General features: G+C 46.5%; 1 protein-coding gene across 1 annotated transcript in view; it reads right to left on the bottom strand.

Moving 5' to 3' along the window:
* LOC136060510 (USP6 N-terminal-like protein) overlaps positions 1 to 21,235 on the bottom strand; it is a 67,371-nt gene that overhangs the window by 24,229 nt on the left and 21,907 nt on the right. The window contains exon 3 of the mRNA XM_065755100.1: positions 2,234 to 2,424. The gene's annotated coding sequence lies outside the window, so the exon portion shown is untranslated. The remainder of the gene's footprint in view (positions 1 to 2,233; positions 2,425 to 21,235) is intronic.

Genomic DNA, 21,235 nt, shown 5'->3' with positions numbered 1-21,235 from the left:
CCTTGCTAGCTTGCCACGTGGGATTTCAGGCATTGGCTGAAGCCAGAAATTGTCTGCATCCCCATGACTTTTTGCAAACATTGCTATTTCAGAGTCACTTACTGTTATAATCCTTCCCAAGATATCTCAGATTGTTTTTTTTCCATGAAATCATCATCACTTTATTTAATGGTAAATATTGATATCTACACTCCATACTCCTTGACTTGAAGGTAAATCTCACTCATTGAGATTTCCCTCTGGTCATATTACTGCTGCCAGAAAGAATAGTGTTGGGCTCTGCTCACTGAATTGACCCCATTAGGTTTAACACCATCAGCCATCCCCTGGCCTGGCTCTCTCCAGCACCTGCAGATGAAGCAGATGCTGCCACCTGTTCCAGAGGGGCTCTGAAGATACACCTGCACACCTTTGGGTGCTCTCTCACCCCTGCCTGATGAATACAAACAAGGAGGAAGTCCCATTAAGCTCCATCAGGATGCAAGAGCAGCTCACAGACCTGCATACAGCAGAAATGAAAATGGTGGCAGTATCTGTACAAGGACTGGAGCAGAGGCCTTGAAGACCTGGCCGATGGCAATGCAGAGCTTCACAGAGGATCACAAGGAGTTCCACATCAGCACGTTTTGGACTTGATCCTCAGGAGTCCCTTTAAACTCGGGATATTCTAGGACATTCTATGCCTTGAGATGCCCCACAAGAAATTCACTTCAGCCACGATTCAAGATCTGGCAACTCAGAGACCTCCCTGCATAGCAGTTTTCTGTGGGATCTCTGGCAGAAAGCAATTCCCAGCCTCTGGAGGGAGAAGCTGCAGGGATATTGTGCACTCTCCTTCACATAGGCTGAGCTTGAGAAAAACAGAATTTTCTTCTGAGCCTACCACTTTAAGCAGCAATTTCCTGCACAAGCTGAACCCTGCTGCTAACCCTCCCTGTGTAGGCTCCGCTGAATGCTCACAGCCCCCCTGCAACCAACTGATTTCCCCTCCTCCACACACTGCACCCCAAGGCACACCTCAGAAACCTGCAGGCCTGCCTCAGCTCTTACAGTACTGCACTCATGGCAATGGGGCTTCTAATCACTGCTTGGGAGAAGGGCAATCGCTAGTAACTGTTACCCTAAGAAATGAGTTTGGTTAAAATGTGTCAGAGTCCTGAATGTGCAAAAAATAAACAAACAAGCAAAGGCACATTTTGGCACACATCACAACCTGCTGGCCTGTATCAAACTGAAACTGCTGTGGAACATAGTCAAAAGATATGTAGCTGACGACTGCATCCACCACCATGGAAACTTAGAAGGTCTCTGTTCCTGTTCTGCACTCTATTTTAAAAGAACATTTCAACAAATCAAATCATGTCAAACCTTAGGCTGCCCACGCTCCAAGCCTGCACTTTTCCTGCAGGAACATGCTGCACAGAGCTGACCTCTGGCTGCCTGTCCCAGGGCAGCACTTGGAGCAGAGCCCTGTGATGCACAGCCTCAATGGCACAGCAGCTCTGTATGCAGTGGGCTGCAAGATGCTCAGAATGCCCCAGAAGGCTTCACTGAAGCACACAGATCTGTGTCCATCCTTGCTCGCTGCTGATCTCTCATCTGGCAAAGCCATGCTGCAGAAAAGGGAATTGGAGTTGTGCTCACAAAGTCAATAATGGCTTCAGGAATGAAATTAACTACCAGGCAGGATGAACACAAGATACAGGAGATCCTGTTTGCATGTTTACTTCCTTGACTACAACAAATCAAAGAGCACACAGGCATGTTAAATTTTTTTTCTAAATAGTGTACGGAGTGTGAAGTCAGTTGAATCTTAAGGAGGTAAATGATTCAGCTGAGGGGTCTCTGCAAGTGACTGCTTGTAGATCACTTTCCATGACTCACAGGTGTGTCACAAACAACTCAGATCAGTTCCGGTCTCACTGCATCTGCATGCATCATAACACCACAGCCACCTCTACATGAACACGTCCCCCTCCTTTAGCAGGGGCACTGGCGACAGCTGAGTAGGTCTCCAGTACAAGCTGCATGATGATGCAAGTAGTGTTGTCCCAGGCATCCCAAAAGCAGAACATCCTGGATGACCACAGAACATACAGGATAATCCATAAAGGACTGTCCAGCACAGGTCTGAATGATTCACTGCCACAGGCAGCACACAATTGCTTTTGGGATGATCTGACTGAAACATCAGGCAAAGAGAGTGTGGTGATGTAAGGCACGCTGCCCTTACCTGCGCCTATCTCAGGTGCCAGGATGCATCAGTTCAGCCAAAGTTGTGCTCTCCCCTTTGGGCATCTAACCAGAAGTAAGCACTCTGTCGCAGGCTGCAATGATTCCTGACCATGCGCTCACCACAGCTCAGCCCTCAGGAGCCCTGGTGCACTGCTGTCTGGACAAGAGCTGGTTCCTGCTGCAGGCTCACTGCAAAGGAAGCAAGGAGCTGGTAAGCTTTCCATCCCATTTGGTGCCCCCCACAGTGTGTTTCTGTGAGCAAAGGTGGCCAAGGTGCCATCAGTATTGTGCAGGCTGTACACGATGTGTAAAGGAAGGAAGCTCACTGGGAACAAGGTGAGATTTTGTGCTGCTAGCAACACAGTGGGAGATGGATCCCCAGCTGGCTCAGGGGTTGGTTGGCTTCATCGTCATCCCCTGTGCATCTCTACAGATGGCAGAGGAAGGACAGCACAGTGTGGAAGGAGTAGGCAGTAATGGAGAAACCCAACAACAGGAAAATCATTCCCCTTTTGACTCAGTGTGCTCAGGGCGAGCTTCCTCCCCACCCAGTGTTATGTCCCCAGCTGCTTTCCCCTCACAGGGCTCTGTGCTTCAGCCATTTTCTGTCCTGGCTGAGTGGCAGGACCTTCCCTGGCAGCCCCAAACCCCTCTATCCCAGCAGGCACACTCTTTGCAGCCCAGTAGTTGAAGCAATTCAGACAACAGAGCCCCATGTGTAGCTGTCGTTATGATAGCCTCAAAAATTGGTATTTCTTTCCATTTTAAGCGGTGACAAAAAAAAAATTAAAGACATGAAGGCTATCAACCTGCGCTCTGTGACGCAGACACGTGCACAGGAACAGAGCAGCAGGGAGAGAAGCAGTGCCAAACCGTAGCTCGACACATGCTGAACCCCCAAACACACACATACACTGTGCCTCAGCAGCTGCTATTCTTAGATCTCACAAAGAATTAAAAAAAGAGATTTTAAAAAGGAAGACGCATGCATTTTTCTCTTTTTTTTAGAAGCTTTGCTATTTAAATGATTTCTACTTGACCTCTTTAAAAAAAAATAAAAAGAAAGAAGTTAGAGAATGCAGAAGTCCATGTGCCGTTGTGGGAATTGAAAACTTATTTTCTCCTTCATCTTCCATTCCAGTGTCTATAAATAAAGGCCAAAAATCTAGAAGAAAAATCCCCCTCTTTGGGCAATGCATAAGCCTGGAAAGAAACTGCATAAACACAGAGCTCAGGAGCAGACTTCTGGCTGCTTCAGAATGAGAAGCATTTTACATTTCTTTAACTAAAGCACAGGAAGATACAGAAATGATTGCTCTTCACTTCAGCATGCAACAGGCAGGATGCTGAGCCTGGGGTATACGCTGCCAGCAGCCTATGCTCTCCTTGGCACAGTGGGACTGCATCCTTATAAACTGCAAATAAGGCAACATCAAATGTCCTGTGATATAAAGGCACTGGGACAGACAATGAAAATAAGAGGTAGGAAGCTAAAAACCTACTAGCCATGAGATACAGCTTGTCTGCAGAAGACTTGCCAAAAATAGCCTGTGGGGCTATTATATCCCTAAGCTGCAGGCATCTAAATAGAGTTAAAATGAGATGACATGTACTGCGTAGGTCTCGCCCCATGCTCAGGAGAACTAACCCAGACCAGATCAATGCCCTTGCTCCTAGGAAAATACATATTTGAAAGAGGTTCTCCCCACACCACTTTCATTCTTTCATCCACTGTGATGGGTTTATTGGGAGACACAGCAGCCAAACCCACTCACCCTTGGCAAGCCCTTGCGGGGACACTCCCTGACCACATACATTGCTGGCAGATCCCTGGACTCCCGCTACCTTCAGACAGCATCTCTAGACCCCAAAGCACAACTGCTGTTAACTTCTTCCCTTCCACTGAAATCCCACGCAATCAAGTCAAGAAATAGCAAACTTCAGAGAAACAAGAAGCAACTGATCCAGTGCTGGGAAGGCACTGAAAACATGTCTCCCCAGGCTCCACGATCCTTCACAGTTCTGCAGTACAGCACGAGGACACACAGCGTTTCTAAGGAGTATTAAAGCAATCTATTTTAAATTACAACATAACCTTTCCCTTCCTTTTTGTTTGTTGATAACTCCTAAAATTACTCAAACTAAACGCTCACAGGAATTTTTGCTATTTTGTGCAAAAGCACCATTATGTATAAACAAGAAAACGTAACGGCTGTTTTCCCTTTGAGGAAATCGCTCACACAAGAAGCCTCCCCTCTTCCCTTTGTGGAAAACATGTTTATAAAATCCAACTGGAGGGGAAGACTTCAGGCACACACAGTACTCACCACCGCATGCAGCTTACGAAACAGCACCGATCATGCAGAGCGTCCTGTTAGAGGCAGCTCACCAACTGAGCAGTCAATATAAAAATAAATCCAGTTGGTTGGGTTTTTTTTTAAGCTGCTAAAATCAACATCTGTGTAGTTTGGTCAGGGCTCCAAAATACTTCTTGTAGTTCACAAGGCATTTGGCTGTTACCACTTCACCACGGTTGACATAAAGCGCATGTCTGACACCAAAAATGGATCCATGGAGCCTGGGTGCCAAAAGGCAGCCATGCAGCTTCTCAGCCACGGAAGAGAAGAGCGTGCTGACAGTTGGAAGTCAGTGACATTACTGCAATAACAGTTAAATGCAGCAAATGACACAAAAACCCTTACGTTCTTAACACACTTGTCAGCTGGACTTGATGATCTTTGCAATTCCATATTCTGTATTTCTCTGCTAATCTTTGGCATATACTACGGTGTAACAACATAAACTACTGACATAACAGGCCATCCCAAACCATCGGGAACTAGAAGTTCAGGTTTGCCAGACCAGCATGTTCTCCATGTCTAGTTTTGAAACCTCCTGTGACAATGCCAGCACTGAGATGAGCCAGTAATTCATCTCAGTTTCTGGGGAACGAGCCTTCCCCATGAGCTCATCACCTGGCCATAAGCCCAGAAGGAGAGGGGCTGAGAACAGCCTATGGGTAGTGCCCCCAGGCAGAGCTCTGGGAAGCTTGTCATCACCTCATCCAGTTCCACAGCCATGTTTCCCAGTCTTCGCCCAGGTGGGTCACCACCCCACGAGCTCAGCAGCAATCCTGCCTGGCTGCTCTGCACCAGTCCTGCCCATGAACCTTGTGGCAACCTTAAACAGCTTCCACTGAAAGAGATGGTAAAGCGTGACAAGGCTTTATTTATTTATTTACTTATTTTAAAAAGAAATGTTACTGCTCCTCACAAAAGACATGGAGATGCTATGCTGCTCTTGTTATTTAACTGGAGTGCTTCAACAGAGCCCAAAGTAGGAGAGCTTCAAAGAAGTTCCCACACAGGCACTGACTCAAGCAACTCATTCCTACTTCCTACCGAGGGAAAACGGTCAAGAAATCATAGAGCCATGAGATGGTTTGTGCTGAAAGAGACCTCAAAGACCCATCCAGTCTCAAACTCCTGCCACAGGAAGTGACACCTCCACCCTATCTGGCTACCCAGGATGCCATCTACTGTGGCCTTGAGCATCTCAAGGGACTGGAAATTCACAGCTGCTCTGGGCGATCTTTTTCAGTGCTCCACTCCCTCACATTAAAGAATTTTCTCCTCATACCTAATCTAAATCTATCCTCTTTCAGTGCATCTGCTACCTGCTATTACCAATTTCCATGTGTTCAACATTTCTGATATGAATAACGTAGTCACAGAAGCAGGTCAGAGGATTTCAGTCTGTTAATGACTGAATGAGGGAAGTGACAGTAAAAATAGAAAACATACAAAAAGTTAAATCTTCGCTCTTAGCGATAAAAAGAAGAGGGAGAAGTTGAAGTAGATCAGAGACTGTGGCAATGATGCAAAGACAGGCATGGTGAAGATCCAAGTTCTACAGAGAGGGTGAAGAAAGGGACAGATACTTCTTGAAGATGCAACAATTATTCCAGCTCCATTGCCTTCCACCCTGTGGTCTGCAGCTCTGGAAATAGATGGGCTACGTGGCGCAGCAGCCTGAAGAAAGGAAAATCTGGTCCTTGGAAAACAAGCATGAATCCATGAATTGTAAGATGGTGAAGAGGCCCTGTCCTGACACTGTGAAGAAAGTGCAGCAAACTCCCAATGATGGCTAAGGCAAGACTGTCCATAAAAGCCAGCAGTGCTATCTGCATATGCTGTTCTCCCCAGAAAGCAAATGAAAACAACTCAAGCATCACCTGCATTTCAAAAGGACAGTAAGAAGTGAGACACAGTCTGACTTAACTGAAGAAAACAAAAATGATGATTTGAACTTGAAAGATGCATTCATCTTTAAAATGCTTTAACGTTCATCCAAGAAGCAAGGAGACAGTTTGCATAAAATTTGTCCACTTGCAACGAGAATGATGATTTCTGCTGGAGTTTGGGAAATGAGAATCTTCTCATTCCAAGATGAAAATCTGGGAGAGCTGAATGCATCCTACCTCTGGTGCAGCTGGCCTCTGCACTATGCAAAAGTGTCCTGAAAAGGGAATTCGTCAATAGACAAAAAAGCATCTGAGAACAGCAGAGGGTATTTTGACAAGGAAAGGCACAAAGAAATTGTTTTTCCTGAAGTAAAGAGTGGGGCCAACACAAAAAGTAAGATCCACACTTGATCTGCTTGACTGCAAACGTAAATAGAATACTGATTGCGTTCGAGGTTTACTGCACTTTATTTTTACCAACATCAAGTCATGATAGGGAAGAGCTTTTTCAGAAAGCAATCAGAGCCAGTTTGCTCTACATCATCACTGTTAATTTAGCAGAGGGGCCTCTGTTGGGATGAGCACAGCCCCCAAAGCACAGTCACTGCAGCTCTGTCCCAGCTGAGAACAGGACAAGAAGAGCTCACCTGCCTGGTTCCAGCATCTCGACAACATGACTGCTTGTCAGAAGCAGACAGAAAAGAGCTATGAGCTCACTCACCCCTCGTACTCCAGGACCCAGATCTCCACCTAGCCCGCTGGTCACAGAGCTCCCCATCACTCAATTCAGGAGTTCAAACTCATCCCAAACCCTGTAGTAATTCCATCACCCAAGAGAAGCACCACATATGCACGCATCTGCACTAGCGCAGCAACACAAAATACTTGGTAGAAACAAGTTGAGCAGGACAACGAAAGTCATAGCACTTGTACAGCGTCCACGTGACACAGGACAGCTTTCCTACCACTAGCCTGCAGTGCAGCTTTGGGAGATGCCTGTGTTTCCAACAAACACATTGCTGCAGCTCAGGTTCTCTGCATTTCTCCTCCTTTTCCTCTGACACCCGCTCCTCCTAGAAGCACAGCTGTAGCAGCACACAAGTGAAGCTCTGCAGGTCTTTTCCTCACCCACATCTTGCTACTGGATCCTGCTCTGTTAACCCTACAGCAGGGAAGTCTCTGTCTCTCTTACAGCTCAATCTCTTGCAGCCCTGATGCCTGCAATGCACTAAAGCTATGACGCGTTTCTCCCACTTCCTTACATTGATGGAAAACAAAAGCACCTACTGTTGCTCAACATTATCACAAAACATTTGCTTTTCCAGACTGTTTCTCCCCTCCTCCTTTTGGAAGGGATTTTGGCATAACAGCAGCCTCAGCTCGTGCTCCCTGCTAGGAAAGGCAGTGGGTGATTTGGGAGCTAAACTGCACACCATCTCCAGACAACATTCTGCCCACTCAGGCATCAGAAGTCTCTCTGCTCTCACCATGCACTGTGCATCCTTCCTGCAGACCCCTTATCAGCACACTTCACCTCCAAACCCACACTGCTGCAGACACTGGTCTTTTACAGCAACCACAGAAGTGTGCTAAGCCCACAATTAAACATAGGGGATACACGAAAATGAAGGCCCTGTTGCCAAGCTCACAGCCCTGAAAAAAGCACTGAATGCATTAGCACACAGTCACGTTTTATTTTTAATATATTTTTTTAAGCAAACAGAGTATCAGGTTTAAGGTCTCCACATCAAGACAGGCAACAGAAGTCCAACTCAAGACCTGAAATCCTCAGCTCTCACTACCCAAGCTAACCTTGAGAAGTGCTCAGTGATATCTGCCCGTGGTGCTATCACCCAGCAAGCTGCAGGAAGTGTGCTTGGTGTTCTGAGGAGCAGATATTTGTTGGGTGGGGGTTGTTGGTTTTTTTCTGACTCATGGCTGGACCAATGGTTGAGCACAATCTCAACACCTTCAGAATGCTCTTCTGTTGTTCCAAGGAGATGTAAGCCAAGTTTTGTGCATGCGGGTGGTTGGTAGAAACACACCACAGGATAGAAGCACCATTTGTTGCAGGCAAAAGGGTCTCAGCTCAGGGAGTATTTCCTTATTCTAAACTATTGCCCATTAGCAGAAAATCCTCACCACTGATTTGGGTGCTGACAGAAAAACAAAATAGAGACAACTAAACAACCACTTCAACATCATTCTCATCCCTTCCCCAGGCTCCAGACATTGCTCCAGCCCCACTGCAGTCAGGAAGGGCCTGACCCAAACCTGTATGGTGATGCTCTGACTGCAGCATCCCCAGGAGACAAGATGCTGGCATGGATCACATGCTTGCTGTGATGCCTTGAACCTCAGGCTGCAGGGAAGGGATGAATGCTGGGCCTAGCTAAACCAAGCTAGGAAGCCTAGGAGGGGCTGGCTGAACAGCACACTACCATTTAGGAATATCAAAAGTAAGGCTCCTACATTACAAAGGCAAGGTTTTTTAGATGCAAGTTGCAACTTAAAGTACACATTACAAGTTTTACAAGGAACTGCCTGAAGTTGCGCTAAATGACGTGGGATGCTGTGGGATTTCTAGATTCTAGAGGACACAGAAGCAACGTTTTGAGGCCAGAGAAGCACCATCACAAGGCACCACACATCTCGGACACAACTCAGGCATCTCTTTCCAACCCTCCCCTTCTGCTCACAGAAAATGCTGATGAGTGCTTATTATTTACAAGTGGCTTAATTGCCCTCCTCACTTAATGTCATCAGAGCAAGCACAGAGATGCATCTAACAGCTCAGAACACCAGCATTTTGCTTAAGACATCCCAACCATTTCCTCTAGCAATTATCAGCAGCCAGATAGCATCAGCAACCCAACCTGAGAGTGCTTGCGCAGCTCCTCCTCCTCATGCCATTGCTTCTTGAGGTTATTCACAGCCACTCTGAGGTTCAGGACTCAGACATCAGGAGAGAGCAGCACAGCAGCCTATGGATGGATTAAGATGCCCTTAAGGTTTTACGCAGGAGTTCATCTGCCTATCTGTAGTATCTCAGAGATGACAACATTTGTGGGAAAGTCCCACAGCTCTCCATATAGTGAGCTACAGATCAAACCACCCCACACAGACCTCAAACTTAGGTTGCCCTTCCTTATGCCAAGTTTCTATGGGATTCTTCAGCAGCATTTCTGTCTATTCCTGTGTGCAGTTCCTTTTATGTGTCTCGTCTGAACTCAGTGTTCTGAGAGAGGCTGAGATCTCATAAGTTGCATTCCCAATGGCTTTTCAGAAGCCAGGTGACAGCAACGTTACCACTGCTGCAGACACCCTTGTGCCTTGGAAAAGGCCCTCGCAAGTTACACCCAGTTCTAAAATCACACCCACTTTGACCCCAAAATCCACCATCAGACACAAATCCATCAGAAAACAGGCTGCCACACCCTCTTCCCCTCCCCTCAGCAACACGCCTTTGGCTGAAAAAAGCTTCTGCAAATACAAATGCTTTAAAGAAACTGTTATAAAAGTGTATTGAGATGGTCACAAAAAAAAAAAACACCAAACTAATTCTTCAGAAGAGCTGCAGCTAAAAATACCCAATTCCCACACCCATTCTTCAGAGAAAATACTATCAGATGTCACTTCCCAACATTAAAAATGCTTGTTTGTTTCTTTTTTAATTAAGGTTGTGTTGTGAACACTGGTTTTTCTTGCCAGCAATCACAACAAGGGTACCTTCAATCCTGATGGCTTTTGCTGTTATCTCAGTCTCTAAACTGCAGGGAAATAGTGTATAGCCACCCATACCAAGTTGCAGAGTGCTTGTGCCATCCAGATTTATCTTTATTTTTTATAGTTCAGGATATTGAGGTGGAGAATGTGGGAAGGAGACAACGTCAACAAGCAGAGCAGCAGCAGTGCAGAATGAGCATCAGCTCGCGTGGGTTAGAATCCACATGCCACCCAACCCAGAGCTTGGGTTTGATAGGAAATCCTCTATATTGGCAGGCTAAGGGGGAAGCTTAGCTGCTGCCCAAACCTGTGGAGGAGGTCTTCGATGTTCAGTGGACAAGAGACACCCCATACTTCTCTGTGTGAGTGCTAACACAAAAAGACGTGGGTCATGTAGTGCCCATCAGGTGCAACCTGCAGAGTGGAGATGATTTATACAGTGACAAGCATTCGTTTAATAAATACTGCATATGTCTGCCTCCTAATTTGTAACAGTTCATCAACTCTGCTCATTCCACAGGACCCCCACAGTGCTACGCATTAATAATAAAACACATCTTTTTCTGACAGCTTAAGGAATATTTTTAACATGAAAGTGTCAGCATTATCCTTTCAGAGCTGAGCCATCCTGGCTGACAGCTTCATCACATCACATGCAGAAAATAAGCAGGGCTCTGAGTGCACCTCATTTGCACCCAAAAAATAACACATCTGAGCCCCAAAACCAGAGCTGCTAAAATCAGCGCACACCAAAAAGCATCACCTGCCACAGCAAAACAGACCAGCACAGGTATCATGCTTAGTGCTTATAAAAAGGGCAAGAGACTGTGTAAATCAGAACCTCTAGTTTACCAACTTCTAAGAACGGACATCTAATTCAGCTTGTCCTTACAAAAGTTTGTTGCCAAACTCAAGGTCTAACATGAGCATGGAACAGGTTGGGAACAGGCCACTCACTTGGCAAATGGTGAGAAAGAAGAGACAGGAAAAAAGTAGAGTAATAGTAAAGTTTTGCCTTCTAATCCTTCACGTATATACACTGTGCCCCCATTTGGAAAACCTTAAAGAGACGTCAAAAACTAAAATTAAAATGCTTCTGGTTCCTTACTGTGGCGCCCAGCCCACTGGTTCCATTCTAGGCCAGCACCATGCTGCCCCATGTACTCACTGCCCTTTGGGGGATGCATCCAGAAACCCTCCCAAGAAGAGCAGAGTCTGGGTGGCTGCTACCCACAGCAGTGGAAAAACAATTGGAAGGACTAACCTGGAAAGTGATGAGCAGGAGAACAGGGACAGCTACGGCATCGGCCTTTAAAAACTTTCAGGAGATGCATCTGAGAGCAGAACAAGATGAGAGCAACCCAAGCCCTGGTTGGATGACCTCCCTGTGCTGTCCTCAAGGAGGAGACCCCAAAGGATGGCTTCACCACAACACAGCTCTGCAGCCACAGCCTTCCCCTCTGCAGGGGCAGCCCAGACCAACTCAGAGAACTTGCCCACGTGGTGACATCACTGGGCTGGTGCCTAAATAAAAGCAGCTTTTAATAGAATTTCCCACTGACAGGCTTTATCTGGTAAGCCCTGAAAGCCAGGGCTTCATCAAGCGGAAGGAAGGAAAAGGGAAAACAATAACCACCCATATGGGGGCCAGGCAGGTAGGCGTTGTCTTGGGAAAGAAACCAAAACAAACCCAGACTGACTGCCCAGTACCTGTGCATGGAATATGAGGCACCTGCATGAACAGTGCTTATTGCAAGGGAGCTCTCTCTGTATTTATTTTCCTTTCTAAACCAAAAAGCAGCTCAGCCTATTTCTGCACCATGGTAGGGAAGAGAAGGATGGGGATAAGGATAGGGAGAGAAAAAACTGTGCTTGAAGGCTGGATAACACATGCTTCCACATCAGAAGTTCTTTCTGGCTTCATGTTCACGTGGCAGGTACTGTGCTTCCTAAAAGCAAACTGGAGTTGTCCACATATCTAGAGGGCTCCTTGCTGCAAATAGTTTCAGGACAAATCATCATCAAGCAGCACGTTCTGGAATCTCACAAAAAAAGACCAACGAAACCAAAACTGCCCAGCAGTTCAGGCGAGCTCACACGTCGTGCTCGTCATCCTCTTCTGCGTAACTCTTTACCACTTCCACAGTGCCACGGAGCAGTTCCCCTTCCTCCCTCTGCTCCTCCAGCATCTTGGGCCGGGCACCCACACGGAGCGCCTCGGGATTGCCAAGTGACTCATGCAGCAGCAATGCGAGTGGGAACGGCTCCCATGCCCAGCCTGTAAGGACACAGCCTTTTATGGTATTTTTAGAGTGGAAGTTGTGGTGGTTTGTAGCACTTTGCCTTTTGTTTTGCCTGGGAGAACAGAGCTCACACTGCCCGTGCACCAGGACCAACAGCAAGGAGCCTGCCACAGGTCAGAAGCAAGACCGTGCTGCTCTCTGTGGACTCCGTTGTCCGCAGTGCCACCCACTCCACATGGTATGGGCATGGCTCTAGACACAGCTCCAGCTCGAGGATGCACACTGTGCAGTGGACACTCTAACTGTGGCTGGTATAAATATGCAGCAGATCACTTTACGGACAGCTCTCTGCTCCTTTCCAACTGAAGCACTATCTGCTCTAGAAGCGAAAGGCATGACAATTTCTACGTCCTCATGAATCCCCAGTCACAACTCCAAACAGCAGTTGATTTTAATTCTCTCAAAACTGTTAAATTCAAAAATAAATTAGATGATAACCTGTACATGCACTGGAAGTCTAGAAGAGCTATCAGGACGAAGGCAATAGTAATCGATCCTCCTGATACAAAGCACTGACATCAAAGACCTCTTTTCCTTTTGCCAGCACCAGGCAGCTGTGGAAGCAGCTGGCTTACCGTGGGATGGGTTATGCAGCTTCCCGAAGCACGGCAGAGGAAGTGCAGGGAGTGCTGCTCCAGAGTGAGAACTCGAGCACAGCAGACAAAGCAGAGGGGAAGTCAGGGGGAGTTACGCACCAGTGAGCGCACAGCCCACTACGTACCCTGGAGGCAAGCCAGGATGACAAAGTCTATAAACAGCAGCCCAACTCGAGGCAAACCCCTCCAGCCTTAAATGTAAGTTGAAAGAGAGCCTTAACAGCGATTTGGTGCAGTTACAGCATCCACCACTCGCAGCGCTACTCATTGCCCCAGGGCCTGGCTGCTCCGAATGAGGGCACGGCCCTGCCCCTCGCTGCACAACTCCCCAGTGCATTTTTTGAACTTGCACGAGCACCGTGCACGCTGACATTCATAACACATCGCTGGTGATGATCTCAGAACCATTCTGCAGTCGCCACTTCTGGTCTCCTAAGGGAACTGGCAGAACTCCCCAGATAGTCTTGGAGGGAGACTGCTGCTTCCTCACACATCTCCAAGCTCAGGGAGTCTTCCTGCAGCTAGGCAATGGATAAAGACTACAGAACTAAAGTTAAAAAAAAAGAAAGAAAAAAAAAAAGATCACATGAAAGGCCATCCTGTTCGAAGGAACACAATGAATTTCCTGCAGTCTTCAATGTCTACACATAAAGCTAAAAGCCTTGCCACAAGGACCACAACATCACACTTGGTCACTAACCCACCTATTTCTCAGTATTGGAGAGCCAGCTCAGCCCCAGGCAAATAAAACTAACTCTTTCTGGCCCCATTTCTCACAAACCAACCAGTGTCTGTGTACAGAGCAAAGCAAGCCACTCACCTTTCACTACCCTTTATTTGGACCAGCATTATCAAATCCGATTTTTATTGAAAAATAACAACAAACAGGAAGAAAAACAAATGCAGAACAGCATTGAATAAAAAAAATAAATAAATAAAAAAATAAAAACAAACCCCTCCAGCCAGGAAATGGGTACACTCAACACTTACTTGGGATTCAGAACTCCTACAGCTGACCCCTCCTGCCCTTCACACTCCCATAAGGAGCAGAGCAAAGGGAAACCTCCTGCTGCCCCACTACCCTAGACAGCCTGCTTGCTACAGATGTACTTAACAACACTTTGTAACAGCACTTTGATACTCTCACCCACAAAGCAGAGCTTTCCCAGCCAGCAGGTATCTTGAAAGCCTAAAAGCATCAGGCAACAATTCCTACAGAGCAAAGCGTTAATCCAGATGCCAGGCTGGGACAGGTGGAGCAACCTTGGTTCTGATGTAGCCTGGCTATCTGCTGGCTGTAGCTCACAAGGAGCCAATTCAGCTATGCTGAGCACAAGGTGCTCCTCCTGGAAGTGGCACATGGAGCACACCAGGCACCCACCTCACCCTGAGCTGTCAGCAAGCAAACACACTTGGCCAGAGCTGGTCTGCAAACAGCGTGCTGATAGAAGATTTCAGAAGCCTTGCACAAGAAAGCAGAATGAAATAAAATCTCAGCAGGGCTGGTTCTCCCCAACATATAATTTTTCCCCAGGCAGCACAGTGCAGTGTGGCTGTGGCAGCATGTTGCACGGGGAAGGGCTCGATGCAGCACTATGCCAGCACATGGGAACGCCCCACGGCAGGCTCCCTTTGCCCAGTGGTAGTCTATGCAGTCCCAACACAAAGCCTCTAAGTGCGTTTTAGGCTCAAAAGTCAGCTGAAACAGGTCCATTCTCCCCTCCCACTCCATAAATACGATCCAAATTGGGTCATCTCCTAACAATATATGAATGACATTCATTTAAGCCTCTGATGCCCTGCTGACATAAGCTGTGTCCTTTCATTCTCCTTGCACTGCGAGTGCTAAAGATGCTTTTGTACAACCCCTGAAGTACTCCATTTAAAAACCATGGTAACTACAGCATTGCATTCAGTTGCTCTTGAAAAAAGCCAGTCCCCTTTCCCCTCAATAGGCTCTTGGATAGCTCAGGGACAGACAGAAAAACACTGCCCGATTCAAACTGCTCGGCCACGATGGCTGGAAATGGGATGCTGCTGTGCATCACTCATGAAGTGCTGGGGACCCCTCAAATGCTGAAGGTCACTCGTGTCCACGGCAAGACAATACCTGCCATGTCATGACATAGAGCTCCTACCTGGGCCCTGCAGCCAAGAAGCAGCCAGAACATTAGCAGCTGCAACATTAGATGGGTAATTTCATGAATTATTCCCTTCCAGTATCCCAGTGAAGCAGAAAGTGAAGGAGAGAAGTAAGTCCTGCTGTTATCTTTACACAGCAGCAACAGTTGAGTTTTGGTGTGGTTTCTCTTGCTAGTCACAACTCTGAGGCATTAAAAACACTTCTGCATTTCAGAATTTGGAAGCCTGTCTGCTGGCACCAGAGGTGTCCTCCTTTCTGAAATGGAAATATTCAGATGTGTGGGCACAGAAATGGATGGAAAGAACAGGGCAGCTCTCACTAAAAACACCAATGAATGGGAAAAACTTAAGAGAAGAGGCCCTCTCAAAGAAGGGACATTTGTCTAAGATGGCAGGCCCAATTATTTGTCTTTCTTTAAAAGGAAAAACATTCGTAGCTCTGCGTTCATTAAAAAAAACATATACACCAGCAGCAGAAAGTCTAACGCCTTAAACATGACCTCACTGCTGCACCCTCCCCTCTATGCCATTTTAGCAGACTTCTTTCCAAATCCAACTACACACCGTTAAGAAGCCACATTCCAAGATTTAAGGTTTTAAAAATAGAAGTCTTTAAGTCTTTAACCACAACGTCTGTGAAAACACCCTGCCAAAAACATGGCACCACACAAAAAACAAAGTCTACCCTGTTAGGAGCTTGCTCCAGGAGTAACACACAGAACGATGCTCTGTGCCTGTCTGTAGGAACCCAGGCACTGTGAGGCGTGCTCCCTTTTGAACACTGCATGTTTCAAGTCACTGCAAATTAGCTCAGAGTTGCCTTACACCAGCCCGAGGAAGACTAGGGATGCTCCTTATATCCAAGACATGGCTGCTCCCTCGCCAGCTTTCATGTGAAAAACTAGGCACAGCTCCAGCAGAGGAGGTAAGGACTGAGCATTTCAGCTTCCAGTACCTGACTGGAGCAAGTGCTGGCTTATAGGATTTTCCACTTCAAAAACATATACATTTCTTCTGGCAAAACATCATCCTTCCTAAGACAAATGGTTGTTATCAGAGAAGGGGACGGGGTGAACCGAGGACAAGCTGATCAGCTAACTCTGAATTCTTTATTTCTGCTGCTATGCTCAATCCATAACCTTAATTTACAGCAGGACTGAAACAAGAGAAAGCTTATAACGGGAAACAAGAAAATTGCTTGGAGAAATTCTCACCATCCACAGTCTGCTCCACAAGAGCCTGTCAGTACCTGCATTTATTTTCATGGGAGTTTTGTTTACGAAAGAGCTACGCTTTTTGAAGTCCTAAAGCAAAACACCACAGCGATCACAAAATAGTAATCATGCAGCTGATCACAGTGTTCAAGGTGGGTTAGCAACATGCAGTTAGAGAAAAGTTTTGCTCACGGTTAAGTTTATGAATGTTTCAGCAAAAGCCTCCTCCTCAGAGCAAGCTGCCCAAAAGCTTCCCAGACCTGGCCCCCCTGCCACGCTAACTAGCTGTACTAGCTCAGGAGATCTCTGTATGCTTTGACAAACACTCTAGCAAGCAGGGATTTTCCAACCTGCGACAGGGCTTCCACATCCCCGTGCCAAGCATCTCTGCCTCCAGCAGCAAGCTGCCGCTGACAGGCACCGCAGGTGCTGCTCTGCCTTCCTTTCCCTATGGGTCAAATACCCTAATAAATGAAGATTTCACAGCTGGCAGAGAGTACCACTGGCAGCTTGCTCCAGGATCACAGGGACACCAGGCTCCTGATTGCAGAAGTCTGATAGTCGCCTTCCTTAAAGTGTAACATCTGTAATCTTTTGTCCATGCTCTGCTCCTCCCATCAGAGGAAGGGCAGAGCCATGTCAAACCTCAATGCTAAGAGCAAACTTTGGTTTCGTGTTGCCACAAGGTTCTTCAATGGCATGAAAGAAAAAAGAAATTCCTCGCATTTGCAGCAAGAGATGGAGAAGTCTGCAGTGACCTTGGTTTCAAGAGGAACACAGTGTTTCCCAAGCCTATCTGTGTAGCAGCCCCACAGAACTGTGGCTCAGTAGGCGACCCCAGCTACCCACCCTAACCCCTTCTGCAAGCAGTCATGCTGACAAGTCCTGTGTCTGTTCTCAGAAGCAAGAGATCTCCCACTCAAACATGACAAACTGCTCAGTCCAAATGGGAAAGAAGGAACACACAGATAACGGAGGATGGACAGCAAGTCAGGATGCCAAGCAATTTGCTAGCCAAGCAGAAGACAGAATGTAATCAATCCACAGCAATGCACATGGCCTTTCAGCTGCTCCACTGGCACTACTTTGCTCAGTGAGCTGACCAAGAGGGGCTGCACATCTCTGGCCAGAGGTCTACTGCCTCACATCTGAAACACCACTCAACCTTCCTCCTCAAAGATTTAATGATGCAAAAAAACAGCACAGCAAGGATAATACAACCCTTGCTCATCAGAAGACCTGGAGTACAGGTGACTGCAGCCCAAACTGCCAGCAATTGTTCCCAGACAAATGTACTCACAAATGCAGACATTGCTTGCACCAACTCAATGCTCAACCCTAGGCAATAACCCAAATAATACTTACTTTTCCTTTTTTTGATGACTTGCTATGTTCTACAAAGCAAAGTGGTGCATGTGTGCAGTCAGGACTTCCGTTATGGGTGCCATGTGACTGCCCAAAAACTGAGAAGTTCCCACCAGCCAGGAAGACAGTTATTTGCTCCGTGTAGGTCCGTCATCAATTAGTCACCTCAGTGCCAAGGAGCATTTGTGACATATAAAAACTCACAATATTCCCGTTACTGTATATCTTCCATACTGCCTAAATAACATCAGCTTCAACTGAAGACACTGAAGCTACTTCCCAGCATTTCTGTAGCACCTGTATGATAACTGGTCCAGCACCAGAAGACAGATTGAGAACTAGAAGAACAGGTTGAGAAGACAAGCTGAGAGCTTTAAAGATCACATTGGAAAAATAAGACAAAAAGAAAAAGGCTCACCAAAAGCAGTCATCCAGCCTCTGCTCTGTGTATCTCCAATCCCTGCAACATGCCTCAGCACCAGGAAAATACAAGGCTTCTAGCTCACCCCTTGACTAGTCACCTCAGCAGGAGCTCTCATAATCCACAGTAACTAGCACAGCTTTCCTCTGCCTACAGTGCCCAAACTAAGTAATGCCTCAATATGCAAGAAGTAGGAATACATGGACGCGCGAAGGAAATCTTTGCTAAGAAAAGACCAGAAAAAAAAAAAGCCCACAGCCAATACAGAACTATCCATCCCCCACATCACGGTAAATAATTAAACTGCCAGAAAAACGCAGCATTTACAGCAGAGCATGACAGCTCTCTGGGCTTACTTTCCCCATGTGACAGCCTGCAGGAAGGCTGTGCTGTCAATTCACTTGGGCGCATTCTTGTTTCCATCAAGTGATCTCTTGCACTGGAACCTGCAAGTTGGGTTTGGGGTTGATTTTTATGCATGTGGTTGTCAGCTCTGGCGATCTGAAGAAACAGGGCTGGTTATTTAATTACCACAGCATTTGGAAAACCAAAGCAAGTTCATTGACAGCTTTCAGTCCTTTTAATGGGTTGATAAGTGTCAGGAACAGCCAACTTCTGTCCTCTGTGATGAACCACAGCGATTGTGTTGTTAGCAAGCACCGCTCTCACTTCACGTTTAGCTGGGAAGACAGTGCAAAGGATATGCAGCTAAAGAATTGAAAGATGGATAAATTGCTTAATGTTTCAGTAGAAAGGAAGATGTGCAACAAAACTCACTGCTGAATAACAGGTATGGTGACATGGTGCATGTTTCCAAATTCCTTCTCTTCAGTCTATGTTCAATAACTCCTCCAGAAAAAAAGTCAATGCAATAAAGCACTGGAACACAGAAAGTTCCATACTAATGCAAGGAAGAACTTTAATGTGAAAGTAACAGAAACACTGAAACAGCTTGGCCAGACAGATTGTGGAATCTCCTTCTCTGGAGATATTAAAGACTTTCCTGGCTGCCTACCTGTACGACCTGCAGTAGGAAACCTGCTTTAGCAGGAGGTGGGACTAGATAATCTCTAGAGGTCCCTTCCAACCCCTACAATTCTGTAATTCTGTGAAAGCACAGGACATTTTTTTCAATCAAGTCTGCAATCAATCTACTTCCTCTCTGACTGGAAGGTCAGTCCCACCTAAGCACCCACAAAGGTTCTGCCTAAAAGCAGGCTCCAAAGCAGCATGGTCAAAGCAGACAGAGTACCATCAGGAAATATTAAGCCCCAGGAATCACAAAAAAGCCATCTATGTACTGAGGCACAAAATGAAACAACCTGCAGGAGCCACTGGTTTCACACAAAGTAAGTCAGGAATGTAGAACAACTATTCACTACTCAGTGAAACACAGTCAGACAGCACATTATAGAGTTACAAAAGGAGGAAATTCCTCTTGGTGACACAAATTGGGCTGTGGTGTGTTGTGCTATTTAAATCGAATTACAGAAACCATCTGAAAAGTAACATGTAAATGGCAAGAGAACAGTACTATCAGCAGCTGTGACACATCCTCCTTCCCTGAGAATCTGCTTCAGGTATCTCTGAGCTGATGCAGGCCAAGATGGACACAGGCACATTGTCCCCACTTGAGTTACCATGTGCTGCCATAGACACTTACCAAAACCCTTTGGAGTGGGTGATACCAGAGGTCGTAAAAATCTGTACACACACGGAATACAAAGACACCACTATGTCATACCACCGAAGAAAGCTTTTTTAAGATACACTTCTCCTCTGGCAGTTGAAGCACCAGGACCATGACACTGTTTCTAAGCTGCTCTTCCATTTGATCAAGCAAGTGGCCATGGTGAACTGTGGCACCGGTGAGCTTGCCAGGCTGCTCCAGGGTGGTTGCTGGCATGTTTTTCTTTCAACACAAGCCCTCCTCGCTAGCAGCACAACTGGTCATGACAGAAGAAAGTTGATCAGCTCCAAGTTAGAGTTGCTCTGTCAGAAGACGCATGAACACAGTAAGGTCTGAGAAATAGGTCAGTGGATCACACATGGGATATGCACCTCCATTAGACCAGAAGCAGACGGAACACCAGTAATATAGAGCAGAGCGATCAACTATCCTTCTCCCTGTAGCAGCCAACCATCCAGGACAAGTAAGCAGCAACAAATCCTCTCTTCAGGTAGCGAAGAGGTTAGTACATTCTGTTAGGAGATTGATAATCACCAGGGCTTTGCGTAGATCATTCAGTTTGTCCCCCAAACCTCAGCTGCTTCACCGAGGCACCTTGTCTGCCTCCTGCAACAAGGTCAGAAGTTGTGTGCATGCAGAAGAGGAAGCACGGGCTTGTTGCTGCAGCTACTTTTCAACTGGGTTGACCAAACCTTCCTGTTTCTCTGCAGTTACTCTGCACTTCCTACTCCTGGTGTCTGCTTCAAGCATCCACGTGCACTGCAAGCAGCCAGGCACTCTCACATCAGGTTTCTCCAGTGCTTCCAAACATAAGGAACCATGAATAAAGGCAATGAAATTATAAGCTTACTAAAATTTTATGGGGGCAAAAATATAGATGCTGTCACCAATTGCTAGTTAAATAAAAGCCCCTGAACTGACAAGTGCAGAAAGTAAAAACTCTTGGTCAGACATCTCTTGCCACATGGTGATGGAAAGATAAATGACAGCGCACAAATCGCTGTGGCTCACAGGGACAGTTTCAGAGCAAAACCCTTCGCAGCTGCAGCACCTGTCTCAGCAACCACCGCCCTGCACACAGGAAAACAAAACAAAACAAAACAAACAACAAAAATACACCTTCTTTCTCCATGCCCTCATGTTTAACACACTCAAATGCTTCAAAAGCACAACTAAACCATAATGCAATTCCCCCCTGAAGTCCTTGTCTGAAAAGCAGAGGCCAAAAAGAACCTGGATGTATTGCTGGGAACATCTGCACCCAGTGCTGTCAGAAAGGCACACACAAAAATGCGTTATC

This window comes from Cyrtonyx montezumae, unplaced genomic scaffold (genome assembly GCF_038088225.1).
Source record: "Cyrtonyx montezumae isolate F1298 unplaced genomic scaffold, pur_monq_1.0 scaffold_10, whole genome shotgun sequence".
NCBI classification, from domain to species: Eukaryota; Metazoa; Chordata; class Aves; order Galliformes; family Odontophoridae; genus Cyrtonyx; species Cyrtonyx montezumae.
Note: the sequence above shows the minus strand (reverse complement) of the source record. Positions and strands in the feature narration are given on the sequence as shown.